The sequence below is a fragment of the Mus musculus genome, chromosome 17, assembly GCF_000001635.26.
Source record: "Mus musculus strain C57BL/6J chromosome 17, GRCm38.p6 C57BL/6J".
NCBI lineage: Eukaryota > Metazoa > Chordata > Mammalia > Rodentia > Muridae > Mus > Mus musculus.
The window spans coordinates 10,603,100-10,630,825 of record NC_000083.6 but is presented as its reverse complement, the minus strand read 5'-3'; the positions used below and the strand labels follow the sequence as shown (position 1 = coordinate 10,630,825).

At 43.3% G+C, this 27,726-nt stretch overlaps 1 protein-coding gene across 2 annotated transcripts in view; it reads left to right on the top strand.

The window, feature by feature from the left end:
* Pacrg (PARK2 co-regulated) overlaps nucleotides 1-27,726 on the top strand; it is a 437,183-nt gene that overhangs the window by 209,366 nt on the left and 200,091 nt on the right. The gene's annotated exons all lie outside the window — the stretch shown is intronic.

Below are 27,726 nucleotides of genomic sequence, written 5' to 3'. Positions count from 1 at the left end.
CTGTCTGTATAATGTTACCTTTCTGTATGTTTTCAGGCCTGATCACATGGGACTGGGTAACCAGTTCGTGTGCCCTTCCCTGGGGAAGACTGTTTCTCCAGCTCTCAGCCTTAGCTGCCTGTAGTTGTGTGTGGAGGGCTGAGGTCTCCTGGTCTTTCCCCACCCACATTAGCTTGTCTGCTGTTGTCCTTGTTGAGCTCCTGCTTAGGCAGTCATGTTGGTGAGCCTTTATGGGTGCACCTTTGGCATCCCCAGGAGACACAATTGCACAAAGAACTCCTTGTTCTCTGGCTTTTGCAATCTTTCTGCAGGTCCCAATAGCATTTCATCTCATAAAAAGAAGAAAAAGAAATAGAAAAGAGAGGGGGGAAAAATCACATTCCCTTAGCAACATGGTATATAAGACAGGTCCATAAATTGAATTTGGAAACCGAAGGACTGGAGAGCAATGCCTTTGATATGATCAAACCTGCCCTGAGAACAAACTGTCTGTTAGCCATTGTCACACACAACTAGGAAAGCAGCAAAGCACTCCTGATTTACACCGTGTTTTAGAGAGACAGGATCCATTGTTTTGTTTTTTCAGTGTTCTCTTCTTTTTTTTCTTTTCCTTTCTCTCTTTGCTTTTTTCATTCCCTTGTCCTCTTGCAAGTTCCTGGGGTGCTGAGGAGGGAAGGTTAGGAGGATTCTGAGACCTAAGTGATTCCAACTAAGGCCAGCATATGGCCCTCTTCCTCTCCTATCCAGAGCATCGTTATCTTTATCTCCAGAAGTAACCATGGCCATCTCTGATATTCTTTCACCCCATCCCCACATTTATTTAGTGTCTCGTGTGTGTGTGTGTGTGTGTGTGTGTGTGTGTGTGTGTGTGGGTGTGGGTGTGTGTGTGTGTGCACGCGCGCTGGAGCCACTGAATTGCACTTGGTGATCAGAGGACAACTTTCAAGAGTCGATCCTTTCCTTCCATCCTGTGGGTCTGGGCTCAGGTTGTGAGATCTGGCAGCTAGTACCTTTACCCACGATGCCATCTTGTCAATCTTTCCCCTCCTGGTCTTCTTCATGCTGGAACTCATACCGAGGGCTGCAGCACATTAACCATGAGCTCTGCCGCTAAACAGCGCCCTAGCCACAGATGAACCCTTGCTTCTTCATCTATTTTACGTTCAAAATGTGGATATCCAGGAACTTAATTACCAGAGCACCCTCTTGCCCTTTTCAGATAACCTATGAATTCCTTTCCTCAATAGTGACCACCGGCCATGAGCAGGGACTTGTAACAGATGACACAGATTAGGTCTATTCTCTGGGAATCTGCATGCATGGTAGCTCTAATCCGTAAGTCACGTGACATACTGGGCAGTTGCTACACAAAGAACCTAATGGAGTCACATGGGCACCAGGAACTGCAGAAACGAAGTCAGCTCACAGTAAAGATAGCGAGGCAGCTCAGTGCCTCTTCCTGTGCTGAGAGGCTCGACCACTGAAGCAGACCCATAAGCTGCATGATAAGTACTCAGTCAAGCTTAGGATGTCACACGGAGGGAGCCCTCAGCCATGCTGAGACTGCTGCCCCAGAGCTTGCCATGGCCTTGGGGAGCAAACTCAGCAACTTCATCTCGAATTGGAAGGAGCATGGGAAGAGCAGAGAAAGTAAGCCAGCAAGTGGTAATGGTGTGCCTCTTGCCAGCTGAGGACTATCAGCAACAGAAAAGCCCTGTACCCTGCCTGTCCTTAGCCTCGTCCATTTGGTAACCTGGGGTATGGCTGCCCACCTGCTAAAGACCAGCTATCTGTCCTTTGTTCTACCCTGTCCTTTTTGACAATTAAGATATCTCATTTTGAGGTGGGTTACCAATGTTAGTCTTACAGAACTCCTGTGGCTCCATGGAACTCTACCTGTACCTGAATGTTCAGTCATATCCATTATCCACTGTAATATAGCCACCAATGTTGTAGATATGCAGAAAGAAGGTGCTGTGGAGCTGGCTCAATCAGGAAAGTGCTTGCCATGTAAATAGACAGCCCTGAGTTCAGTCCTCAGAACCCATATAAAAATGCTTGGCATACAATTGCAGAATTGTAACCCCAGTGCTAGGGAATAGAGATGGGTAGGTTGCTGAGGCTCACTGCCCAGCCATGATGGTTAGTATTAATTGTCAATGTGACAAGATTGAGAATCAGCTAGCAGATGGATCTTTGGACATACCTATAGGGATTATCTTGATTAGGTTAATTGATGTGGGGGGCCCATCCTGACTGTGGGTGGGAGCATTTCCTGGGGAGGATCCTGGACTGGAGAACGTGAGCTGGTCCCTACCACCCTTCTCTCTGCTCTTTGACTGTGACCAGCTCCAGCTCCTGTGACTTGCACACTAGGGTGGACTGTGTACCTACCCTGGGAACCTTTGCTCCCTTAAGTTATTTTTATCAGGCTGGTTTATCACAGCAATGCTAGAAGAAACTAAACCACCACCCTGGCAGAATCTATCAGTTCAGGGCAATGAGACTCAAAAACAACGTGAGAAAGGGCACCCCAGCAAGGTGACTGCTGACCACACGTGATATACATGCCGACATGTGCTGATGCACAGGAACACACACACTCACAGACACATGCACGCAGATGGAAACATCTCCCAATAACACTGCAGGCGCAGGCCCTCTACCCCACTTCTCCCCTCACTGCTTTGGCCCTCTTCAGAATCCCCTGAACCGAAAGATAAGCAGAGTGTGAAGTTATCTAATCTCAGAATAAAACTATTTCCCTCTATAAATGTTGAAAATGGATTTCACTCCACCAAAGTGCATGCTCTCCAGGGACCATGTGGTGCTCTCCAGGGACCGTGTGATGCTTCTTAAACAGCCCCAGGGTCCTGGCCAGCTGGCCAGGCTAGACTCTGAGTGCCTTGGACTCTTTTTCTGGGTGCATTTGTCACCCAGAAAGGGGGTACATTCAATATGTATGTAATAAAGAATAGATGAAATGCCTGTATGTTAGATGAGAGAGAAATAAAAGCAACAAAACTCAAAACAAAAATTCATTTCACTTATACTACTCCTATGGACAATGTTTCCATAATGATGTGGCTTCCCAGTTGTACACTAAAACCAATTAGTCCACTGCCTCAGGCTGAGGAATGAACAGGCAGGGTGCCACACTGAATGAGAGCCGGCTACAAAAAAAGAAATATGAGGAGCAGAGGAAAAGAGTTCTGCCTACAGGCAGATGCTACTTGCATGGGGATGAGGTGCAAACTCTATGAGTTCTTGATCTACATGTGCTCCAGATGAGCTGCTCTAACAGGACGAGGGCCTTTCATCTCAGTCCAGGGGTCTAGGAGAAGCTTTCCTTGTGTTCTTCCCACAGTCAAAGCAAAGTTAGGAATGCATTTGTCATTGTCATGTTTCAGACTCACTCAGGAGGAACTCAACATCTATTCGTAATGTTAGAAAAATAAGGTCTTGTCTGCTACTGTCCAATCAGAGCTAAGATATCATGCACTGATACATCTCAGAAAGTGACCTGCGTCGCCAACATCAGCATACAGCCACAAGATGGTGGGAAATTCAACCCTGAAATGGGCTGCTGATGTATACACAAGTGTGTAGATCACTTTAAATCACACATCTGAATGTGTCTCATAACTATTGTATACATAGCTCCTGGGAGGGGATTTCCTTTGACTGCTGTGCCCAGCCCAGTTCTAGGGGCTGCACAGACAACCAGCCTACATGTATTATCTGGCTCAATACTATGTGTACCGTTTACATCTTATGACATGAGCCCTCAGGCATAGGCAGCATACTTCAACACACACAGACAATCCCAGGTACTCAGTACTGGCTCAATAAGCTCAGCTACTGATCTGAAATTTGTAGGGTTTCTGTAAACCTTCCAGCCCAGTGGACAATACCTGCCAAATGCACAGCGGGGTTGGAAGGCTTCAAAGGGGAGAATACAAAGCTGCTTTCTTACTTGGATGCCATATTGAAATGATAATGACTTCCTGTTGCTCCTTGCTACTTATTTTGGCTGTGCTTTTTGCCTGTGCATCATGGTGGTGAATCACCTTTAGGGTGATTGTCGCCTTGGATGGAAACCTGGGCAGTAACCTGAGGTTCCCCGTTATATTTCTCTGGCCTCCGCACACGTGTCAGCACTGTAACAGTGGAGTCATCGGACTGGGCTTAACATTTTCAGCATGGCCTGTAAACAGTATGAGCTTTGCGAGAGCAGTGGGCTCCAGTCTGGCAGGCACAGCCGCCTGTGTGTTTTTGCTGACCTTGGGTTTTCATACTGTGAGGCTTTCCCTCTGGAAGCTGCCTTCAGTTGTACTTTAACTGTACTTTAACATCAGACTTTGCAGGTCATCTGAGATCACGTAAGTCATGCAGAGGGGAAATTCAGATTGCTGGGCACTGTGCAGGCCTGGACACCAGCTCAGGAAGAAATGCACAGGCTTGTGAGCAAGTGCAAACAGCCCTGCACCGGTGTGGATGACCATCACGTCTGACCCTCGCTCTATTGAAAACTCATGTACTCACTTAGAAATAAATATAAATAAAACAGAAACAGTGTTCATCAAAGCTAAAACTAAGAATTTTAGTAGAATTAAAAAGTTCTATTGCCTTAACATTAATTTGGGGCCTAGAGATATAGCTGAGAGCATTTGTTGGTTTCAGAGAGAACCTTGCTTTAATTCCCAACACCCACATTATGGCTCACAACTAACTATAGCTTTAGTTTAACAAGGTCTCAAGCTCTCTTCTGACTTCATGGGCACCACACATGTTTGTAATACACAGTGTATGCATGTAGACAAAACACTCATAGACATTAAATAAATAAATCTAAACAAATAATTATTGCTTTTTGCAAAAATTCTTGTCTAGATCAAATCTTGGATTTGGATTAAAAATGAAATAGTATGGTGGTGGTGGTGTCAAACCCAAGACATTCTCAAAAGAAATGATAGCATTACTTAGACCATGTTTCCTACTGTAAGTCATAGCCATAGGCAAATCTGTAACATATGTTGTACAGGAACCATCTTCCTCATGATTTCCAAAATATTTTGAAAGCTTTATACTCCTATATTGAATAAGCATTTCAGTGATAAACTATTTCCAATTGCTTCAATGAAATGCATTGTTAAAGTTGTTTTTAATTTTTAAATTTATATCATTCCATAAGATGCAACCCTTCACCAAAGAAATCTTTTAGCTTACACAAAGTACAACATACTATCAGCCTTTCTGAGCTCACATTCCTAACATCATTTCCTATAACAATAGCTACACTTCATACAATAAACCAGTGCTTTCTAAGAAGCACTGTCAAGAAATAAGTCACAGTCCTAGGTATACATCCTCTATGAAAAAGCAGAAGCAACTTCCAAAATAGAAAATCTATAGTATTTTCTTCATGGTGATTATTATCTTTATCATATCTAAGTGCTTAACAATTGTATAATAGCTCTTCAAGTCTAATGCTTTGTAAACTTTCACATGCTTCAACTGCAGTAGCGAAAGGACATGACCTGCTCAGCGCTCAGCGTTTCTTTCCCTCTCTTTCTCTCTCTTCCCCTTACTAAGTAATCTATAAATGGCAGACATCACTTGGCTGTGAGTTCAGCAGTAGAGTATTCACCAAGCATGCATGATATCTGAGAGCTGGTTTCCAGCACTCATAATAGATAAATGAAAAAAGAGGAGAGAGAGAGAGAAAGAGAGAGAGAGAGAGAGGAGAGAGAGGGAGAGAGAGGAGGAGGAGGAGGAGGAGGAGAGAGAGATGATGATGATGATGATGACAGGGGAGAATTATTTTTACAATGTGAGAACTTCCCAGGCCTGACACCATTACATTATTTAATTTTTAACCCAAATCCAAGTTGTAGCCTAGGAAGGTTTGGCCTTGGTCCTTCGCTCAGACCTGCGTCTATCCCAAGGGAACCGTGTGGACAGTGAGCACCTATGGCTGGTCTCTCCCAGAGTTTGTGTTCTTACTGAACTTCTCCCTGAGCTAACAGTCTCCAGACATGTTTGGAGAGGGTTGGACAGATGTAATATTGTCACCAGTATAATGACTCTGAACTGGGGTGGGGGCAGGGAAAAGAGGGTGATGTAGAAAGAGCTGTTCCTGGGGAAACGAGCATTTGCCTCCTCCATGGGAGCATTAGTGGTGAGAAGTCACTCAGGGAAGACAGCTTCTGCTCATGTATGCATCCGATGCAAGAAGAGAGCTACAGTGCTTTGCGAATAGGAAGGAGAGAGTGAATGGTGGAGGAGAGAGGGCAGCGGGCAGAGGATGAACAGAGCACGAGATCTAATTGAATTGAGGTCATTGTAAAACCTGGCAGGCTCTACATGGTCTGAGAGCGTGGTTCAGCAATAGAGTACTCACCAAACATGCATGGTGTCTGAGTCGGCTCCCAGAACGCATAATAAATAAATGAAGAGTGAGAGACAGAAAGACAGAGACAGAGAGGGACAGAGACAAAGACAGAAACAGAGACAGAGAAAGATTTTTACAATGAATATTTGCTGATATGAAAATCTAAATGAAGTCAGTCTTCAGTTTCCAGTCTGCCCCCAGCTCCCTCTGCCTTATTGACAAACCTGTTTATAGGGCTGCAGGTATTTTGGTAATCATGGTTTTGAGGAATCTTTGAAAACATTTTTTCAGTTGCTTTTTATTGTGTAGTGATTGGACAGGTAGATGTGAGGTCTCCACCAAACACTGCCCAATGGGCTTTTCATGGTATGCCAGACAAGAGAAATGAGGGTCAGAGTGTGTCCATGCTCATAGCTAGAATAGCATGTTTGTACGCCAGTGAACACTGTGTACTTGAAATTCACTTGGATTTCAACAAAAGTAAAATTTAGGTGTTTAAGTATATTGAAACTGAAGATTCTTGTAAATTCTAGTATCTTTATATACATTGGGTAAAGTGAATTCTTTTTTGAATCTATTCAGGTGTCTTTTCTCATCTACTGAATTCAAATATTGGGATAGTGTTTTATAAATTCCATGAGATCAAGTCAAAATGTATTTCATGTATAATGTATTACCTTACATAAAAATGGAATCAGAAAATATACTTTATTCTAAAATATATTAAATTTTTATCATGATGATTCCGCTCAGCTGAGAGAGCTGCTGCTTTTCTTTGGTTATTTCCACTTAATTTTCCCCTGGCTCAACTTTATCAAGCCCATTAGTTGAATCAACTATGAAATAAGACCAATCATTTATGTAAGTATAAACTAATCACAAGCTAAGATTAAGCTATTCTGTACATAATTATACATGTAAAATTTATACATAATGATGGATATGAACTAGAGCCATGTATCTATTACAGCTCCATAGAAAAGAAATTTGGGGGGCAGCATTTATAATTAAATTTTCACCATGTTCTTATTTTGTGCTGGAGTAACGTTACTAAGCAACATCTGTCATTTACAAAGTCCATAGGTTCAAGAAACTGATTCCAGTGTAGGTCCCTTTGCTCTGTCTTGTAGAAATCACGAGATCTTTTCAAACTCTTTTAACTTGTGGTTGCTGTTAGGATGTTTTTATGTTTGTCTCTCCTATGTTAAAAGCACATCTTTCATCTGTTCTGCTGGAGCTTAAAAAACTAATGTAAACAAACATTAAATCTTTGCAAGATGAACCTTGCATTCAGGTAGTTGTAGGTGTCAATGGAGACCTGATTAAAACAGACAGATGCAGACAGATGCAGAAACGGAGATGCTGAAGCAGAGAATTGTGTGTAATCGAGGGGAGACTTGATCATACTGTATTTGAGTTCCTTTTTCTTCATGTTAACCGACAAACACCTTATTATTAAGAGTTTAATTACTTATGTATTTATTTGCTATCATACATTTAAAACCTCTGCAGGGCTAGACATAAAGATCAGCAGGCAGCTGCGTGTGCTGCTCTTGCAGAGGATTCGAGTTTGGTCCTGGCGCCCATGTCTGGCAGCTCACAGCCACCTATACTTCTAGCTCCAGGAATCTCACACCTCTACCCTCCATGGCCATCAACACTCAGTTGTGAATACCCACACACCAGCAAACACACGGGTACACATAGACACACACACACACACACACACACACACACACTTTAAAATAAATACTTTTTAAAAGATCTGTTTGACTCTCTTTCTATAATAGCATATTTTATGTATAAAGGAACTCTCAGACTCAGTTTTCCATGCATCACATCTGCATAGTCTATTAAACCACTGTTTTAGAAGCATGTCTGTGGATAGAATAGCTGCATCTGGGCCTGGTCTCTGCCATCAGCCCTGTGGCGCCTCTCCAGAGATGTTGCTTATGTAAATCCCTGTTTTTTAGCAGAATCCTCAAGAAGTGTTCATGAGATTGACATTCTGGAACTTAAATTACTCCTTAAGAGTTCAAAACTATTTTAGAAAGTATCCTAGAAATTTTTATTTTAAAAAATCTGATACCAATCATTATAAATGATCTGGTAGCTTTACCTGAACCTAATTTTTAGCCAAGACCCAGTAGATTCATTAAAGTATGGGCCAGTGGTAATTTGTGTTCTGTTAAGTTTCTGAGAGTATAATCTTTCCTTTACTGTGTAGCTTTGAGTGTTTCTGCCCTTTTTTGGAATGTAGTCTTAAATTGCAATGCTTTAGTTATTCTGTTACTTGGCGAGATTTATAGGTGTTGAATCTATTTTTTCTCTTGGCCACTTTATCAAAAATACTTTTTTAAATCTAATTTTGGACAATCAAAATCCACTGTTTCATTTCACTTTTTCTTATAAGCTCGTATTGTGTGATAATTCCTTGTTGAGCTCCTTTCTAGACTACACTTCTGTTCTCTCCCTTTATTTCTGTTTATTTTCTCTCCTCTTTTAAAAGTCACCTTGCTTTGAGACACTGGCCTCGATTTCCTCACCATGGCCTGCTTCTGCTGGCCATGCGGACAATACCATCACCTTGCACTTTGGTCTTTCTCATGGCTGTCTTGTAGAGGATTTGGTACCAATCCTTTGCTGTCCCACGACTTTGAGAAGGAGAGGGCTGGACAAGAGAGCTTCCAAGCTTCATGTGGCCATGGTCCCCACTCCCACTGCCTCTCCGTGTCTGTCTTAATAGCTTTGTACTCCTACACTAAGTCGTCTTCCCAGGTACCATTATTTCTGCTGCTTACCCTCTCTCCTTTCCTCCTTTGGCCCTGTTGCTGCTCAGCCCAGTCTGAGTCCTTTCCCATAGGATTTCCCCAGTGATGGGAAATTTGTGCTTGGCAGGAAGTGGAGAGCTTCAGATTCAAGTGGCCTTTCAGACCTGTCATCTCAGATGTCCTTCTTCTATGACCTGGCTGCAAACACACCCTCCTGGCTCTCCCTGCGTGCTTTACTCTTAGTGATGCCCCTGTCCTCAGGCCTGGTGTTTGCTACCCTCCCCTGTGGCCCCTTGCACATTGCCCATGCTACATGGTTTTGAGGCCTCTGCGTGTGTGTGTGTGTGTGTGTGTGTGTGTGTGTGTGTGTGTGTGTGTGTTTGTAGACTTTTGTCAGACCTGCACACCACTCTTGCAGCCTTTGTATATGAGTGTAGAGTTTGTTATCCAAGTTCCACTGTCCATCCATGTGTGTACGAAGTGTGGCCGAGTCTAAAAACTGTGCCTCTGTCTTAGCTCCTTAATCCCCACTTTGCTATAGACACTCATTTTCTTGCTCAAAGCAGCTATTATGAAACATTAAGTCTATATTTTTTCAAAAGTAACAAACCCTTGGCCTTTCCCAGATGCTGGGCAGTAAAGACCACAGTCACATCAGATAGCTGTGGCAAAGGGACTTCAAACTTTCCAAGGCAGAACTCTTGGGAGGGTATTACTGATTAAGGAAAACTTTCACTCCTGGACTCCCTGCCCCTCACCTACATTGTTCAGGACGACAATACAAAGGAAACAAAAATTTTCCAGTTTCAACCAGTTCAGGGAATGGTGGGACCTTAGGGCAGACAGCCAAGAGCAGGCCAGCTGTTACAAATTTAATTAAAGCAGTTCTGATAATTAGCACAACTCATTTATGAGTGTGCGAGTCTTCCTTCTGTGTACATGCAGGTCACCTTGTCAGTTATGGGGTGGGGAGCCTGTGGCATCTGGAACTGTGAACCAATTACTAGGAAATTAAAACAAACAAACAAACAAACAAACAAGCTTGGAACTGCTCTTGACCTGCCCTCCTGTCTTTTTGTCCCTGAAAGAAACAATAGAAATAAAATCAAATGAGCATGTGCCCTCTTAGCCCAGGGACTGAGTGTGGTTTGAGGCAATCGAGTTGGAGTGGGTGCTTTCTTCTCATGCTTTAGGCTGCGGGTCCATGGGACAGAGCCCACCTGCTATCATGACCAGTGCTCAGCGCTCACCTGGAGTCTGGAGACATGATGCTTGCATCTCAGTCCAGCACCAAACTCACCACCCTTTCTGTAGCCTTTTTTCATTTCATCATTTTTCCCACCTTTATTTACAAGAGAATAACAAATCATCTGGACTCTCTCTTTTTATTTTCTTTCATTTTCATTTCAATGTATTTCACTCCCAAATGTCCTTTTCTCACCAATGATGCTCTGCAGTCTGGGCTCAGTGTTATAAATGTTCTAAAAATGTCACATTTGGAGAGAAGAGCCACCGTCTGCTCTTCATTGGCGGGCACCTCTAAGGGACCTGCTGTCATCAGTCTGCAGTTAACTCTCACTGTCACCTCCACACCCTCAGTGCTGTCACCCATAACTCTAGCACACACCACCCCCACACACACACACATCCCGTGGCCCAAGGATTTAGAGAGAGTCTTGATGCCCTACCTACTTTTAAGTATGCATGTTTTATTCAAGAATGCTTCACTCAAGAAGGCTTTGCAAGTCATCTCTCTCTCTCTCTCTCTCTCTCTCTCTCTCTCTGTGTGTGTGTGTGTGTGTGTGTCTGTGTGTGTGTGTGTGTGTGTGTGTGTGTGTGTGTGTGTGTGCGCGCGCGCATACACATGGGTACATGAGGAGCCCAGAAGTCAACTTTGACTGTCAGTTGTCAATCTCTCTCCATCTCATTTTTTGAGACAGGGTCTCAGTAACCTAGAGCTTGCTAATTCTGCTGGACTAGATAGATGGCCATCTATACCTCAGCCTGGACCTTATTTCTCCTGTGTTCCAGGTTCACACATCTGCCTACCACCTGGACCTCTTTCCTTCCCTTAGTTATCCACAGTTTCTGCTGCAGAGGGATGCCCCATGTACATTATAACCTACTGCCCCTGAAACTTCATACAGTCATTCTCTGTAGAGCCTTGTATAGGCTGATTGACATCCTCACACATGGTCCCTAAATTAGAACCTAGAAGTCTTCCTTGGCCTCTGCCACCTCTCCAACCCAACTTTTAAATCCTTTATTTCAGTCTTTAGATTCCATCCAATAAATGCCCCTTTGGTGTGTCTGCCATTAAAAAGCTCAGGCCCTATCAGTAATTTAGCTGTCTCTGCAGAAACCTTGTGTTTGTCTCTACTCCGAGTGCGCACCTTCATTGCCTACAACTCACACAGAAGCATGACAGTGCCCTCCTGAAATAAGCTAGTCCCTCGGTCTGTTCATTCCTGCCTTCCACTTCCTTCTGGGTAAATTCTAAACTCCTGTATTGCCTGGCAGCTCCCTCTTCTCAAGCCCCACACTGTCAGCCTCAGCCTTGTCCACCCAGAGCTCTCTGTATCCTAAGAGCAACACTCAGCTGTTTTTCCAGAGTCAGCCCTCCCATGCCTGTGCTGGAGTCCTACCCTGTTCTCAGGGAGGCTGTCTCTGCCTACAGATCTTAGGACCATTCCTTGGACACAAAATATAACTTACCTTTAATAATTTTATCCTGATATGAAAGGATGGTCCATGTAGAGACTGCCATATCCAGGGATCCACCCCATAATCAGCATCCAAACGCTGACACCATTGCATACACTAGCAAGATTTTTTCGAAAGGACCCAGATGTAGCTGTCTCTTGTGAGACTATGCCGGGGCCTGGCAAACACAGAGGTGGATGCTCACAGTCAGCTGGTGGATGGATCATAGGGCTCCCAGTAGAGGAGCTAGAGAAAGTGCCCAGGGAGCTGGGGGGGTCTGCAACCCTATGGGCGGAACAACATAATGAACTAACCAGTATCCCGGAGCTCTTGACTCTAGCTGCATATGTATCAAAAGATGGCCTAGTCGGCCATCACTGGAAAGAGAGGCCCATTGGACACGCAAACTTTATATGCCCCAGTGCAGGGTAACGCCAGGGCCAAGGGGGGGAGTGGGTGGGTAGGGGAGTGGGGGTGGGTGGGTGTGGTGGAATTCTTGGTATAGCATTGGAAATGTAAATGAGCTAAATACCTAATAAAAAATGGAAAAAAAAATAATTTTATCACCACATTGTTTCAACTTTAACATTCTAAAACATGGGAGTTCTTTCTAGAGCCTTTGTTTTTAAAGAAGAGTTTGCACTACCTAGTAAATATGCCTTGCTGGGCTTCTTAACACTGTCTGAGCTATTCTGCCTTTTGCCTGGCCCAGTGGATCACCCTATTGCTGGCCATAGGGAGGAAAATGGGCTCTGTGCATTCATTTCTACTTTCAGGAAGTATTTACTGACATGTTCAACTGTGCGCTGTATTTTTGAGTTGGGAATTATATGATAAAGAAGATAAGCTGTGGAACTGTGGTCTAGAGGGGTGGACAGGCAGCAAGAGAGGGACACACTTAGATTCCCACAGAACAGACTCCAGACAGGGAGAGAAGGCACGCCTGCTCTGGCTGACATGTTTGGTGTCTCCCCTTCATCCTGCTTCTCTTTCTTGCCCTTGCTAGCTCTGGTGGAACCCTGAGGGTGTGGGCCTGGCCGAGGAATGGGTGCCAGAGCCTCCTGGCTATGGTGGGGAAGCCTGGCCCTGTCACCTGACCCAGGAGCTCCTCTCACCCACAGGCAGGTGTCCCAGACACTGCAAAACCCTCCCAAATCAGCAGCAGCCTGCCAGTTTTAATTACCTGCTCCAGTGACTCAGCCCTCAGCATACGTAGAGGAATTAGCTCTAGTGGGGAGGCCATACTCCTGTGGGTTATCTGCCATTTTCTTCAAGCTCATAGACGTTTTAAATGTCTGTGAGGCAAGACAGGAGTTCAGAATAATAAACTTTGCTCAGATTTGTCCTGGTCATGATTTATTTATAGTACATTGGGACTGAATTGGCTTAGATGAGCTCCAGCATCTTTTTCCTCCTGTTCTAGCACAAGGGAGAGATTTTTGTGAGTGTCCCCGTCCCCACAGCCACTGTCTTCCGCAGCCCCTCTCAGTATTTCCCCTTCTTTTTGATATTTTCAACTTTACTTACAGAAGCAGCACAGTGCATCTAGATGCTATTGTCAAGTAAATGAAAAAGTTAACGTGTCTATTTAGCTCTCCCAGCAGGCTTCTGTTCTCAGGCAACCCTTAGCGCTTACTACAAAATTGCAATTTTGAGACTAAACTGTAGATGAGGACACACTTCAACTGTTCCCAACTCCCATGGTTAGGATTCATTTCCTTCAGAATGCCAAGCCTGATGCTTTGCCTTCGACCTGCAGAGACAAGCAGAATAGGAGCTGGGCCTGCTGTCCAAAGCCCCAGGCCTGCGGCAGGGCTCAAGACACACGAGCTGAGTTGGGAGCCCAACGGCCACTGGACAAGTACAGAGTGGCGTCTAGCGTGGGCAATTGGTAGCAGAAATAATTTCTGCCTTTCAAAAATTCAATTTGATAAGGAGGAGGCATATAGATGTTTATCTCATTGAAAGCCTTCTGTAAGAATCAGAAAATGAGAAGCCGGAGAGAAATTCTATGTACAAGCCAGTGTCCTTCCTCTTCAGACAAAGGTCAGCTGAGTCTTTCTTCCTTTCTGAATATTTCACACTAAGGGGTGTAGGATGGTTAATTATAACCTGAGCTACTATGCTTTTCTGTGCTCACAGGGATGGAATTTGTCCAATCACAGGTGACACTTATTCCAATGCAGGAAATTGCTATCTAATGTCCCAGTGCTACATGTGAGATTGCTTTGATGGAGCAACGGAAAGTGATTGTTGCACATTCATGAAGACACAAGTTTGGATCCTTTGAGCCCATGTTTAAAACAAACATACCAGGCATAGTTCTGGGCATCTGTTTCTGCAGCCCTGGGGACCAGAGGCAGGAGAATCCCTGTAGCTCACCAGCCAGCCAGCCTAGCCAATGGGTGAGCTTCAGGTTGAGTTAGAGATCCTGAAATGCACAGATGGAGAACAGCACCTGATGTCCACCTCTATCTTAGACACGCATGTATGACCCACATATGAATACATGCACATCTATACAAACAAAAACATATACATATATATATATACACATACACATATACATATACATATATATATATATACACACTCTTAGACACACACTCACACACATGGACACACCCATATACATCTATACGCATATGCACAATTGTATGAATTTACACAGACACATAAATACACACATATATACACACATAGGAACAGTTACAGAGTGAATAATAAATACTTGCAATAATAAAAATCAAGAAAATTCATAAACAAACAAGTACTAGATTAGAAAAGACATATGAAGAAATTTGTTAAATATACATCTCATTGCCCACCCCACCCCCCCATTGACACAGTGTTGTGACCTGAAGACACAGGGGCAGAAAAACCAGTCAGGACTCCCACTCGGGTCATGTCTTATGCTCCCCAGCAGAGCTCAGTCTCCTGAAATAGCCTGTGTAACAGTCCTGTCTCTGTTCCTAGTAGGTAGAGAGGGAACCTTGTGTCGGGAATATCAACACAGGCTCATTGGAATATTCCAAAAGCATCTAACCAGAAGCCTCAGGAAGAGACATGTGCCAGGGCACAGAGCATGTGGGCACAGAAATATAATAGCAGATGAAAGTGACGGAAGACCAACTTCTCAAGACTCTGCTGTCAGACAGACCTCGCAGAGGCTCTGGGGTGGGTAGGTCATCGTGCATCACACAATGTGGATGTGTTGCCACCAATGTATGTCTTAATGCTGTCATTTCTGTGGCCCTGGATCCCTGGAGACGGAGCCAGTTGCTCACAAAGGCCTGCCTCCACACCTGACATGCGCTGCCGCTCTCTGTCAGCCAGACACTGGCTCCACAAACAGTAGTATAAATTTAATTAACTGATAACAATTCCATTTTTATGTAGAAGTTTAAGTGATCAAAAATGACTTCAATAGCATAAAGATATTTGTAGTTCTTTCCTTAAAGGAAACCATAAGTCTTTATCAGTGGTTTGTGCCTGCTAATCTCAAATGATCTCCATTCTTGTGTGTTTGTGTTTGTGTTTGTGTTTGTGTTTGTGTGTGTGTGTGTGTGTGTGTGTGTGTGTGTGTGCCAAGCTCTACCCCTCCAATTTCATATTTTAGATTTCTTTATATTTCAGGTAATATTTCTGCTGAAATTTGCTGAATGTTATTTTGCAACCCTCAACTGTATAAACAAATATAAGTTAGGAAGTTTTATGTATATTAGTACACTGTAGCTCTCTTCAGACACACCAGAAGAGGGCATCAGAGCCCATTATGGATGATTGTGAACCACCATGTGGTTGCTGGGAACTGAACTCAGGGTCTCTGGAAGAGCAGTCAGTGCTCTTAACCTCTGAGCCATCTCTCCAGCCCCAGATATTAGGGAGTTTTAAGTCCCCTATATGTGTACACAACAGACTCTGAAGCCTGTGGCTGGCTGTAGCGTGCTGCACAGCACAGACTGACAGTGTCAGGCTGCGGGCTTTGCGAGCACAGCAGCTCCTGCTTACCAAGGGGAGACAGGAGGAGGTGTGAACATGCAAGCAGAAGCCCAGTGCTGGACTTTGGAAGCAGGGGTCAGAGCTGAGAGATGCAGGGCCTTCAGCAGCTTCAGCAGGTGAGCAGAGGCCTTCCCACGAACTGGAGAACATGACACACTTTGATTTTAGCCTGCATGACTCATTTTGAACTTTTGTCTTTTGTAAAAATCTCGTGTCTCTAGCAGCATATGTATCAGAAGATGGCCTAGTCGGCCATCATTGGAAAGAGGCCCATCAGTCTTGCAAACATTATCTGCCTCAGTACAGGGGAACGCCAGGGCCAAGAAGTGAGAGTGGGGGGGGGGAGTGGGGGGGAGGGTATGGAGGGACTTTTGGGATAGCATTGGAAATGTAAATGAAGAAAATACCTATTTAAAAAATTACATTATAGTGAACTCAGAAATAAAAATACCACATGGCAAGATGGAGGCAATCAGCCGTCCAGACGCTTGTCCAGTCTCAGACCCTCTGCACCTCCATGAGTGTTGTCACAGTTAGAAGGGCTGTTCTGAAGCCGTGGAGCATTAACTGTGAATTGCACTCTTAGGGACATTTTATGGACTCTTCTACCACACAAAAAGAAACAATCATGAGGCAGTTAAAGCTGAAAGACTGAATAGCTCTGTGTCGCCTCTCACAGCTCCTGGGTCCTTTTGCTAAGCTCTGCCCCTCCTCTTCAGCCAATATGGTTCTTTATCTAGCCTCCTTTCTACATGTTTACACTCTACCAGCCATGCTTACTGCTGTTTACAGATATGCATTACAGGCTAGCATCCACACATGTGGGAGCAGGCAGGGTTTTAATTTTCTTTCTGTTTGGGTCACTTCCATTAATAATATACATTCTAAACCCACCCGCTTTTCCTGAAAACTTCATAATTTCATTTTCCTTACAGATATCACAGACTATATCATATATCTATCACTAGATACTTTCATTTTCTGTTCATATGTTGATAACCATGTACATTTGTTCCATTCATTTGTTATCATAAAAACAATAGCAACACACCTGAATGGTCAGTTATTTCTAGGGTAGAATATGGAATTCTTCCGGTTTATACCAAGGAGTGGAATGACTGGGTCCTATGGAAGTTGTACCTTTCTTTTATTTTCTCTCTTTCTCTCTCTCTTTCTTTCTTCTTCCTCCCTTTCTTTTTCTTTCTTTCTTTCTTTCTTTCTTTCTTTCATTCGTTCTCTCTTTCTTTCCTTCTTTCCTTCCTTTATCCATCCTTTCTTCCTTTATCCATCCTTCCTTCCTTTCTTCCTTTCTTCCTTCCTTCCTCACTCCCTCCTTTCCTCCCTCCCTTCCTTCCTTCTCCTTTTTTCTAGGAACCTCCAAACTGGTTTCCACAATGGCTGTGTTAAGGTGCAGCACCCCCAGCAATGGGTCTTCTTTCCCTACAACCTCTCCCACATTTCCAAATTCAGATTTGTTGGTGATGACCATTTTGACTGGGGTCACTCATTCATTCATTCCTTTGTTGACTGGAGGTTTTATTGCCTTGGCATTTAATTTCTGCAGTGGTAAATCCTGGACATTAGTCTTCTGTCTCAAGGGTAGCTGGTAGAGCTCTTCTCCCTGCCTGTGCCCTGCTGATGTTTCCTTTGGTGTGCAGAAACTTCTTAACTCTGTGGAGTACTATCTCCTCATGCCTGTGGCTGGTTCCTGCACTACTGAAGTTCTATGTCAAAAGTCCCTGCCACCAGCACTGTTGTGAGACGTCTCCCCTGTGTATTTCTCTCACACTTTCACTGTTTCAGGTTTTCAAATTAAAGTCTTTAATCCATTTTGAATTGGGTTTTATACAAAGTAGAATGGTATGGATGTAGTTTTATTCTTTTGTGGGTAGACTCCAGTTTCCAGCTTCGTTTGTTGACTAGGCTCTCTTTGTCCACTGCATGATTTTTATCTTCTGTGTCAAAAGTAGGTAGCCATTGCATTGCTAGTTTATCTCCAGATCCTGTTCCTGTGTCATGTCAGTTTGGTCTACCTATGAGTTTTAATGCCAGTACCAGGTTCTTTCTCTCTGTCTCTCTCTGTCCATCTATCTCTCTGTCTCTGCTTTCTCTCTGTCTCTGTGTGTGTGTGTCTGTATTTGTGTGTGTGTGTCTGTATGTGTGTGTGTCTGTGTGTGTCTGTGTGTCTGTGTGTCTGTGTGTGTGTGTGTGTGTGTGTGTGTGTGTGTGTGTGTGTGTAGAGAACCAGAGGTTAGATCTCTGCAGTATGATTTGAGCTTAGGAATCATACCTCCAGCTGTGTCCTTACTACTTACAATTACTTAATTGCTGGGGCTACCCGTGGTCTTTTGTGGTTCCATCTGAGTTTCTGAATTGTCTTCCTAGATCTGTAAAATATAACATCAAAACTTTGATAGGGATTATATTAAACCTGTAGGCTGATTCTAGTAGCATAGTCATTTTCACAGTATTAGTTCTGTCAAACTAGGAGCATTGAAGTTTTCCCCTGATCTGGTTTCTTCTTGTGTGTGCACTGGAATATTTTTTCCAGTCATAAAGAATGAGGCTATAGTGTCTGCCGGAAAATGGGTGCAAATGGAAAGAATCATATTAAGTGACTTAAGTCAGTCTCAGAAACACAAATACTGTGTGTTTCCTCTCATCTGTGGGCCCTAAATGTTATAGATGCATAAATCACACACATACAGAGGCCATGAACTTGATGTAATGCTTTAGAGAGGGGAGAGGCGAAAGGGGGAATGTTGGGTCATGGGGAGATAGACTCAAAGTGCATCCTATATATACATGAAAGTGGCCTCACTAACCCTGCAGAATAAAAAGGCAAGAGAGAAAGAAAAAGTCTCCCTGTGACTGTGAGTCCTGACCCCATCAGTGTAGTGTCCATGGAATGCTAGCTGTGCTGTGGGTCATAACACAGAGGCTGCCATGAGGCAGAGCCTGACAGGCCTAATAATGGGGCCTTGTTTGGCACATTTCGTGAAATGGAAGTACAGGAAACTAAATTAAATCAAAAGCCCCTTTCAGTTGAAAAAGAACAATGGGCCCAAGAAAGTTAGGATTGTTTAGAGGCCAATTCAATCACTCTCTGCCTTTGGGTGAGTCATTTCACCCGAACAGGATGTCAGTTCTCACTGGAGAGTCAAAGGGAGATTGAAATGAAGGATTTAAAGTCATACAAAATGACTTGTTATCCCAGATGACCAGATCCAGAAAGTCTGAGACCAATGCTTGCTTAACACGTTATTTTGAAGAAATTTCCAGGGATGGGGATGGAGTGGTGTTCCTTAAAGAGTGTCAATTAAAAAGCAGATTCATTCATTCATTCATCTGTTTTCATCTGGTCTGTGTGACAGATCCTGAGCCATGATAATACTGGGTCAAATACAGACACACACAAAAAAAGACAGTTGTGAGTGTTGTATTAATTGTAAGTGTGCATGTGGTGTGGTGTGTGTGTGTGTGTGTGTGTGTGTGAGAGAGAGAGAGAGAGAGAGAGAGAGAGAGAGAGAAAGAGAGAGAGAGAGAAAGGAGAGAGGAGAGAAAGAGAGACCCCTACACTTGCAAGACATATCAATGTTCTGCTGTCTCTTACTATCCTCTTGTTGCTCTGGAAAATTGTGTTTCCATCTAGAAAGTGGGAGGTTGGGGCAGGGAGCAATTCTTTCTCCTAAGGCTTCTCTTCCCTCCCTTCCATCCCTGTCTCTCTCACTTGGTGTCACCAAGTATGGGCAGTTCAGCTGGCCTCCATGGAATGGAGTGTGTGGATTCAATTCTGTCTTGCCATCTTTTCTTTCTCCTGTAACCTTCAAATGGCCTAGTAGGTTATCTCATCTGGGGCTTAGATAGGGCCTCCATCCTTGTGTTCATAGCGAAAGTTCTCATGGTTGGAGCTGGTCCTCCATCTTTTCCTTTATAACTCAAGATATCTAATGACGTTACTGAAGCTTGGCTGCAGGCTGTCTCCATAGACCAGCTCACACCAGTGCTGATGACCTAACAATGTGGCAGGCACATTGTCCCTGACTTGGCATGATCGCCGCCAGTTTCTGCTGTAGCTTGGAACTTTCTTGGCCCATATCCTGAAAAATAAACTACCGTAGCCAATTGCTGCCCTCCGCCAGCATATACTCCGGACCCTCCAGGTTTTCTTCAGTCTCCCCATCTGCATCACACTTGTGTCTGTCCAGATGAATGTGCATACATGAGACATGCACATGTGAGCAGCCTCCAACCCATGTGCAGCATCTGGGGAGCATGATGCTGGCCATTGACTTCCATTCTCTCTCCCAATCCTACAGAGCCCCTTGTATCTGGGAGTCACTACTCCCGCTCCCCTCCTCCGGCTACAAAGACAACAAGAGGCTTGATTCCTATTGGGATCTAGGTAAATATTTGACTACACATTCATTAATTGCTCATGCAATTAAAATGTGTCTAATGCTATTACAATAAGATGTCAATAATGAGGATGAACACGTGCTGGCCAGTGCTTAGAGGTTTACATGAATGAGCCAATTGTGTTATTTACCAAAGGTGGCTGAAGTGTGTACTAATAACATCCCCGTTTGCATGAGGAACCCAAACATGGCTTGTGCAAGGTCATAGAGCTAACTTGCAGCTGAGACAGGGAGGAGATGAGACACCTATACTCTGAACTGCTGTGATGTATAAAAATTCACAGGGGATAGAAAAAAGTGGGGAAGCACTCTAGGATTCCCGAGCATTTTCAGCAAAGAGTGGCCTATCCGTGGCAACTGGAACTTTGGACATAGAGGGCAATGTCGCAATAAGGCTGGAAGGGGAACTGGTGGGCAGAGGCTGGGTGGTCCAGTGTTTAGGCACCACCCTTGTACACAGCTGTGGTCCATGGTGTTTTTAGAAGGGAGTCTGGAGCATACCCTGGAGAATGACAGAGAGGACTGAACCTGTTGAGGTCATTTGAGAATCTGATGACTTGGTCACTTGCCAAGTGCAAGGTAGCTTAGAATTTGAGCTTGTACCATAAACCATGGGACTTTACCTACATAGATGTGTTCCTTCTCTATGGGCTGGAGAAGTATCCACTGTGTCTGGGGCATGCTCTGTATACCCAGAGACTAAGAAGCAGACAGAGAAAATACAGCATCCTCCTCCAAGCTCTGGGGGGGTATGTGTTTACAGTACTCCCGACTTCTGTACTCATCCTATTTCCCCATGTGCTGTTGGAGTACAAACCCAAAACATCTGGGTACCATGATTATTAACACTGTGCCATAAAGGCACCCCGGGTGTGTGGCCCATTGTTAAGCTCTGAAAGCAGACGTGCCACTAGAGAGATAATTTGTTTTCTTTTTTAAAAATTAGCAAACTCCCTTGTTAAGAAATGTGACACCCATTAACATTGTATGTTATTATTTAATCATTTTAGAACATATCTCTTGTCTTTTATGAACATGAACCTGTTTGTACTCCAAATAAATTTTATAAAGTGCTTTATTACAGTAAAGATGGAACTTTCTGCATTCCATTCTTATTCCTTAGATTTCTGGTTATCCCACGAAATCTAGTCTGAAGGAGTGTTTTGACCTGCTTCAAAGTCCCCCATGCATGGTCAGGCACTAGAGCCTGCCCGCTTCACTCAGTGAGCTCTTTGGCTTCATCTCTCTGTGCTTCACAAGTGATGTCTACCCTTTAGTGGCTGTCAACAGCAGGGCAGGGGCAACATCAGAACAGTCTAAGAAAGCATTGGCCCACTGGAGAGAGGATTTGTTCCTTGAGCGATCAGGTTTGTCAGAATGTGTTGGATATGGAAAAGTTAACTGAAGGGTTCCATTGAGGAAGCTGGCTGGCTAGTTTTATATCAGCTTGAGGGGAGGGACCCCAATTAAGAAAAATTCTCCATAAGATTAAACTGTAGGCAAGCCTATAGGGCATTTTCTTAATTAGTGATCTATGAGGGAGGGACCAGGCCACTGTGGCTGGTGCCACTCCTGAGCTGATGCTCCTGGGTTCTATAAGAAAGCAGACTGAGCAAGCCATTCAAAGTAAGCCAGCCAATAGGCAGCACCCTCCATGACTTCTGCATCAGCTCCTGTCTCCAGGCTCTAGCCCTGCTTGCGTTCTGTCTTGACTTCCTTCAATGATGAACCGAGCTGTGGAGGAAGAGGCCAAGTCAACTCTTTCCTCCCCAACTTGCTTTTGGTCATGACATTTCATCTAATCAGTGGAGCTGCTAAGACAGGAGCAGTAAGGCACATAGTGAAAAAGCAGCAAACAGTTCTCTGTGGTCACTTCCATAGCGTTTACTTCTCTATGCCTTCTGTTAGCCAGGTAGACATCTCAGCTTTCGTCCAATTTAAGTCTCAGCAGTCCCTGTGAAGCAAGTGCTCTCATTGCTCTATTTTACAGATGGGGGAGCTGAGACATGAAGTGATTAGCGAGCTCACTTGTGCTGATAAACAGAGAGGAGCCCAGAGCTGGTGCCCTTCCTACCTTGTATGCAGATTTCATTTCTGAGGACCTGTTGCTCCCTCCCATCAGCAACTTGCCAGACACAGCCACAGTAGCTGGCATGCTCTTTGTAATTGTCTGTACATCCTCCAACAAGCTTTAACAATGGGTCTGCCATCTCTGTCGTCTTTTTGAGCTGTCCCATGGGGAAAGGGACCCATCAAGTTCAAGAGTTTGATGCTCTTAGAGCTTTGAGAGGAGGACACAGGTAATCTACTTGGTCTCACAAGATACAAGCACCCACCGCGCCATCTGAAAACACCAAAACATGCCTTCTTGCTAGAAAGAAGATGGAACATTAATTGGTAGATTTGTGAAAATATTCTCAACAACAGAGTCTTCTCAGAGCTCTCATCTGGCTGTGCCCATCCACACCTGCTGGTGTTGCATGGGACATGCCCAAGAGTACAGAGGGCAGCACTCAGAGACCTGGAGATTCCTAGTCTGTCTTTGGACCTGGTAGCATCACAGTGGTTGGGAGAAAGGAATGGGGGTCTGATGATAGTCCCTCCCCATGTCATGGTTCAGATTTCTCCAGAAATATTTCTAGTGCCAAGACTTGTGCTTCCTTCCCTCTGGGGTAGTTAGCTGACTGTATACTCAGCCAGATTTTCCTGGTTTTAGTAATTTCCTTCCTCTGTGGCACATAGCCAAACTTCCAACCCATAGTTGTCCTTCAGGACAAGATCACAAACAGTCAGCCTACGGGTGATGCGTTCCTCTTTAGATGTCAGTTTGACCACCTTGTCTTCTGGGTGAAGAGATTTTTCTCAGGGATCTCTCCTTGTGCCCCTCTGACTACCATGACCTTCACACAGAGGGTCTGCTGTCTGCCATGCTAGTTCTGTGTGTGGCTTTTAAGTCTTTGGTGGTGTCCACCCAGTCTCATCCTAAACCTCAGGGTGAACACATGACCTATAACTCCAGTCCCTGTGCAACTCCTGGTTCTGACAGTCAGTGTCTTGTTGTCTGTCCCAAATTTTAAGGCATGACTGTCATATGTATACCACCCTGTCCTCAGTTCTCTATGCCTAGTTAATCACATAACTGTTCAGCATTTCTCTCTTTCTCCCATAGATTGATGATAGGTAGGTAGGTATAGATAGATAGATAGATAGATAGATAGATAGATAGATAGATAGATAGATAGATAGATAGATAGATAGACAGACACCTACGTACATATATTCATACATACATAGACAGACAGACAGACAGACAGACAGATGATAGATAGATAGATAGATAGATAGATAGATAGATAGATAGATAGATAGATAAATAGATCCTTTCTCTGTCATTTCTTTCTTGTTTTGTGTCAGAGGTCATGACCATGAGTCAGGCCCCTGTGGCTTCACATTTGAGCTTCCACTGTGAGTTATGTGTCGACTCCTCAGTCTCAGACACTCACCCCTGATCTTTATACAGTCACCACTGGATCATTATTAATCACACACGTATTGCATCATCTCTAACCTTCTTTAAAATGTCTAGTCCAGTGTCCACCTGACACACAGGCTCCTCTGCCTCTGCAGAACTACCTGACCAGTCACCCCAACCCAGGTCACATCAGCCCAAACCAGACACTGCCTTCCAAATAAGCTATGGCTGCCTTCCACCTGGCCTTCCTCAGGGGCGCTTTCCCTGAACACTAACCATCTCTCTCATTTTTGAGTCTTGCCACAGCCCTCCACCTGATGACACATTCTCCCATTCACTCCATCCCATAGTTAATCCTCCTTTTCCTTGATCAGGCCTCTTCCTAAGCATCCTTGATCACTCCATTCAGGCATCTAACCATGTGCAAGATTACCTTCTGTGATTGCTTTATTTTTAATTTTTGCTTTAACTTACTGACTAGGAAATATAAGAAATCTTGAGGAAAAATAGCATAAATAAATTATAACCAACCTCTCTCAGATACATGCACAGTATGCTGAGTGGAAGAGACAGAGCTCTGCTGCCTGCTACCCCCGTCCCCTATGCTTGGTCCTTCTTGAAATTGCCTTGCTGGGTGTATTGAGATCAACTGTACTGCGTTCAAGGACAGTTGTTAAATGCTGACATGTTCTACAATTAATACCAGTGACAGGAGCCACAAAGAGTGACTTCCTGCCAGTTCCTGAAATTCTGCTGAGAAGTTCCAGGCCTGCCACACATTTCCTGTTTTGTTTTATGAACATGTGCTACCCCCAGATACAGCCTCACCCTCACACCTCTCCAAAGTGTGGTGTCCTTAGCATTGTTCAGAATTGTGATAAAGGGAAGAAAAACGTTTAACACTGTATTTTTATACACACTTCACCTCTTTCTATTTCTCTTTGATTAAAGTAAATGCTACTTTTAAGTTTTTAAATTGTTTCTCCCCTTAACTTTTTGGCAAGTGATGGAGAGTGGGAATGTGCAAAGCTACAAAACATAGGACTCTTTCTTATTTATTACACATGGAAGTATCATTCATTGACTGCTACAGTTATGAACATAAAATTTCTCGATAATAAAGGTTAAGTGTGAATAAATTCGAGATCTGCTTACAACTGACCTTTAACTGTCTTGGTAGCATTTCTGACAGAAACTTAAAATAAGGTTATTGTACAAAGTAATTTGATTTTCTCCTCCACGTCTAGATTTGTGACTTCATAATTAATATCCTCTCCCTAGACAGAGTCATTGGTATTTGTATAAAACAGTGGCCATTCAGACAATGAGGAATTGCCACAGAGTATCATTTTTGTACGTTTCCATCTATCTATGAGCCTGACCAATGTGTCCATTGATCCCCTAAAAATATTTCCTGCCTTGCATCTATACTTACCAATAATTAATTCATTTTCTCCATAAAGCCTTATATACCAAGTGTTAGTTTTATTTCTTGGTGGACTCATTCTATTCGATTGTGAACTTCTGAAAAAGCATTTTCTCGGTATGTCTTAGCACATATGGGGATGAATGCTGTTCTTTTTGGTCCATCGATTCCCAGTCAACTCAAAGTTCCTTTGCTGGGTAGACGTGTTTGTAAAGTCCACCAATGCGCTTCATAGACAGCCACTCAGCCTCACTCGGAACAATTTCCTTTCTCTCTTGCATACTGTCGGGATCATTTTCTCTTGTCTGTAATGTTAGCAGGACCTCCTGGACAACAACACGGAAGGAAGTGATGCCTTCAAAGCTTCACCATAGAGTGCCATGCCTGCTGGTGCATCTTCCCTCAGACTCAGTCTATGCTTGTAATCCTGAGGTGCCCAGCACTTCGCCTGGCAGGTCCTGGTTTTGCGTCTTAGAGTCTGGATTTCATGAGGTTCAGGTGTCTCCAAGTGACTACAGCTTTCGCTGTCTTTATTCTCCTTTCCTTACAAGACATCTCTACAAGGGACATTATTCTTTTCTTTAGAAGTTACATAATTTCATTGTGATTTGATGCCTAAATTTTTTTCTGTAGTGATTTTCTTGTTGATTTATGAGTAATTCAAACGAATTTCTAAATTTGTAAATTTCTAAATCTGTGAGGATTAGAAGTCTGGCTTTTGCCTTACTAAGTATTTTTGTTTAATTGTCTTTAAAATAAATATGACAACCAGGATAGATATTTTAGGGTCCCTTGAGACTCCTTTTATGGCTTAGTATGTTTTTAGCTTTCAAAAATATTTGGAATATATTTTCAAAGAATGCATTTTATGTTGTTGTCAAGTTAAAGTTCTATGTGGAGCCACAAAGTGGAACTGATGTCTCAAATGTATTTTGAAGTTTTATATTTTTAAAAAGTTAAGAAGAAAACTATGGTAACAATAAAAGTGTGTGACTATACAGCCAACAAGATATTAACAGCTATTGGCCAGTTGCCATAATTAAATAAAATGGTTGCAGATTTGTGAATCGTAGCCAGGTCAAGGAAAGAAAAGAAAGTCAGGTAGAACTCGGCTGTAAAAGTTGAATTTCTCTAAGTGGACTAGACAGCTGGGTACCAGCTGGAAATGAACCTTTTATCACAGCAGAAACGTCACAAATACATTAATGATTCAAATGGAAAGAAAACATGGAAGTACTGGGATGTCTTCTAATTGGCTGCATTCTTCTATGGCACAAAATTGAAGAAAAGCCTTTCTAATAATAATTCAAACATCAGAACCCATAAAAAATTGGCATTTTCGGCGGCATAACAATGGCTGCATTAGCAAAAGAAAAAATGACATGTCCCTTCCACATACAAATGACTGTGCCCCGCCCCCAAATAAAAGACCTGAGAAAGAAAACCAATGATTCATAGTGAAAAATGGCATAGCATATGAAAGTATAATTCACAGGAGAGAGTGTACAAATGGCTTTCAAAACTGCCTTTGAAAGCTGGTTTTGTGCACAGAAAGAGAAATGGCAGTTAAAGCCACACTGAAATACCATTTATCTCTAATATTGTTAAGAGTCAACCTCTGGTAGCATGCCTTCTGGATAAACAATAGGAACACAGGTACTGGTTTGTTGCTTATGGGGCTATAACTTGATACCATCTCTGTGTCACACTGCCTGGCAAAACCTGTCAAAATGAAGTGTGAATTTGGGCATATGTGTGTGTTTGTGTGAGTGTGCATATGGTATGTGTATGCCATTTATAACAGCATATATATATATATATATACACATATATGTCAAAATATATAAACTGCCATATATATGTATATATATATATACATATATGCTGTCAAAAATATAGACTGTCATATATATGTCACATATGTATATATGTATATATATGTATACGTATGTGTGTGTGTGTGTGTGTGTATATATATATATATATATATATATATTCTGATAAAGTAATCCCTCCTTGAATGTGTCCACGACAAACTAATGTACAACAAGGATACAGTTTCCTCTGGTGACAGCCTGTCTTCTGAGAGCAGGCTTGCCCCACTTGGCTTACCTTGCTTATGTGTTTAGCTGTCTCTTACATGTTCTCCTCACTACTGTCTGTTCCCAGGCAGAACTGTTTAACCAGCCTCTCATTGGGTTTCTAGAGCTTGGTTGATTCCCTTTTCTCCACCCCATTCTCCTGGAAGCTGATTTGTTTCCATTTTTCAGGAGATCTTTGCATTTCAATATGATTATCTGATGCAAAGGTCACTGCTGGCAGGACTGGCTGTGGCTTGGTTTCACTCCTTGCTGCCCCACGTCAGGGCTCCACTATTTTCATGATTTCTGAGAGGTGTATAGCCTGAGCTTACTCTCTCTTGCCAGCTTCTCCACAGTATATTTATTATATCTTCTTTGTCCTGCATTTGGTCAACCTTTTTTAAAAAATCCTTTGATGAGCCATAGGTTAGGCAAATGCCCCCTCAGTGCTGGTTACAT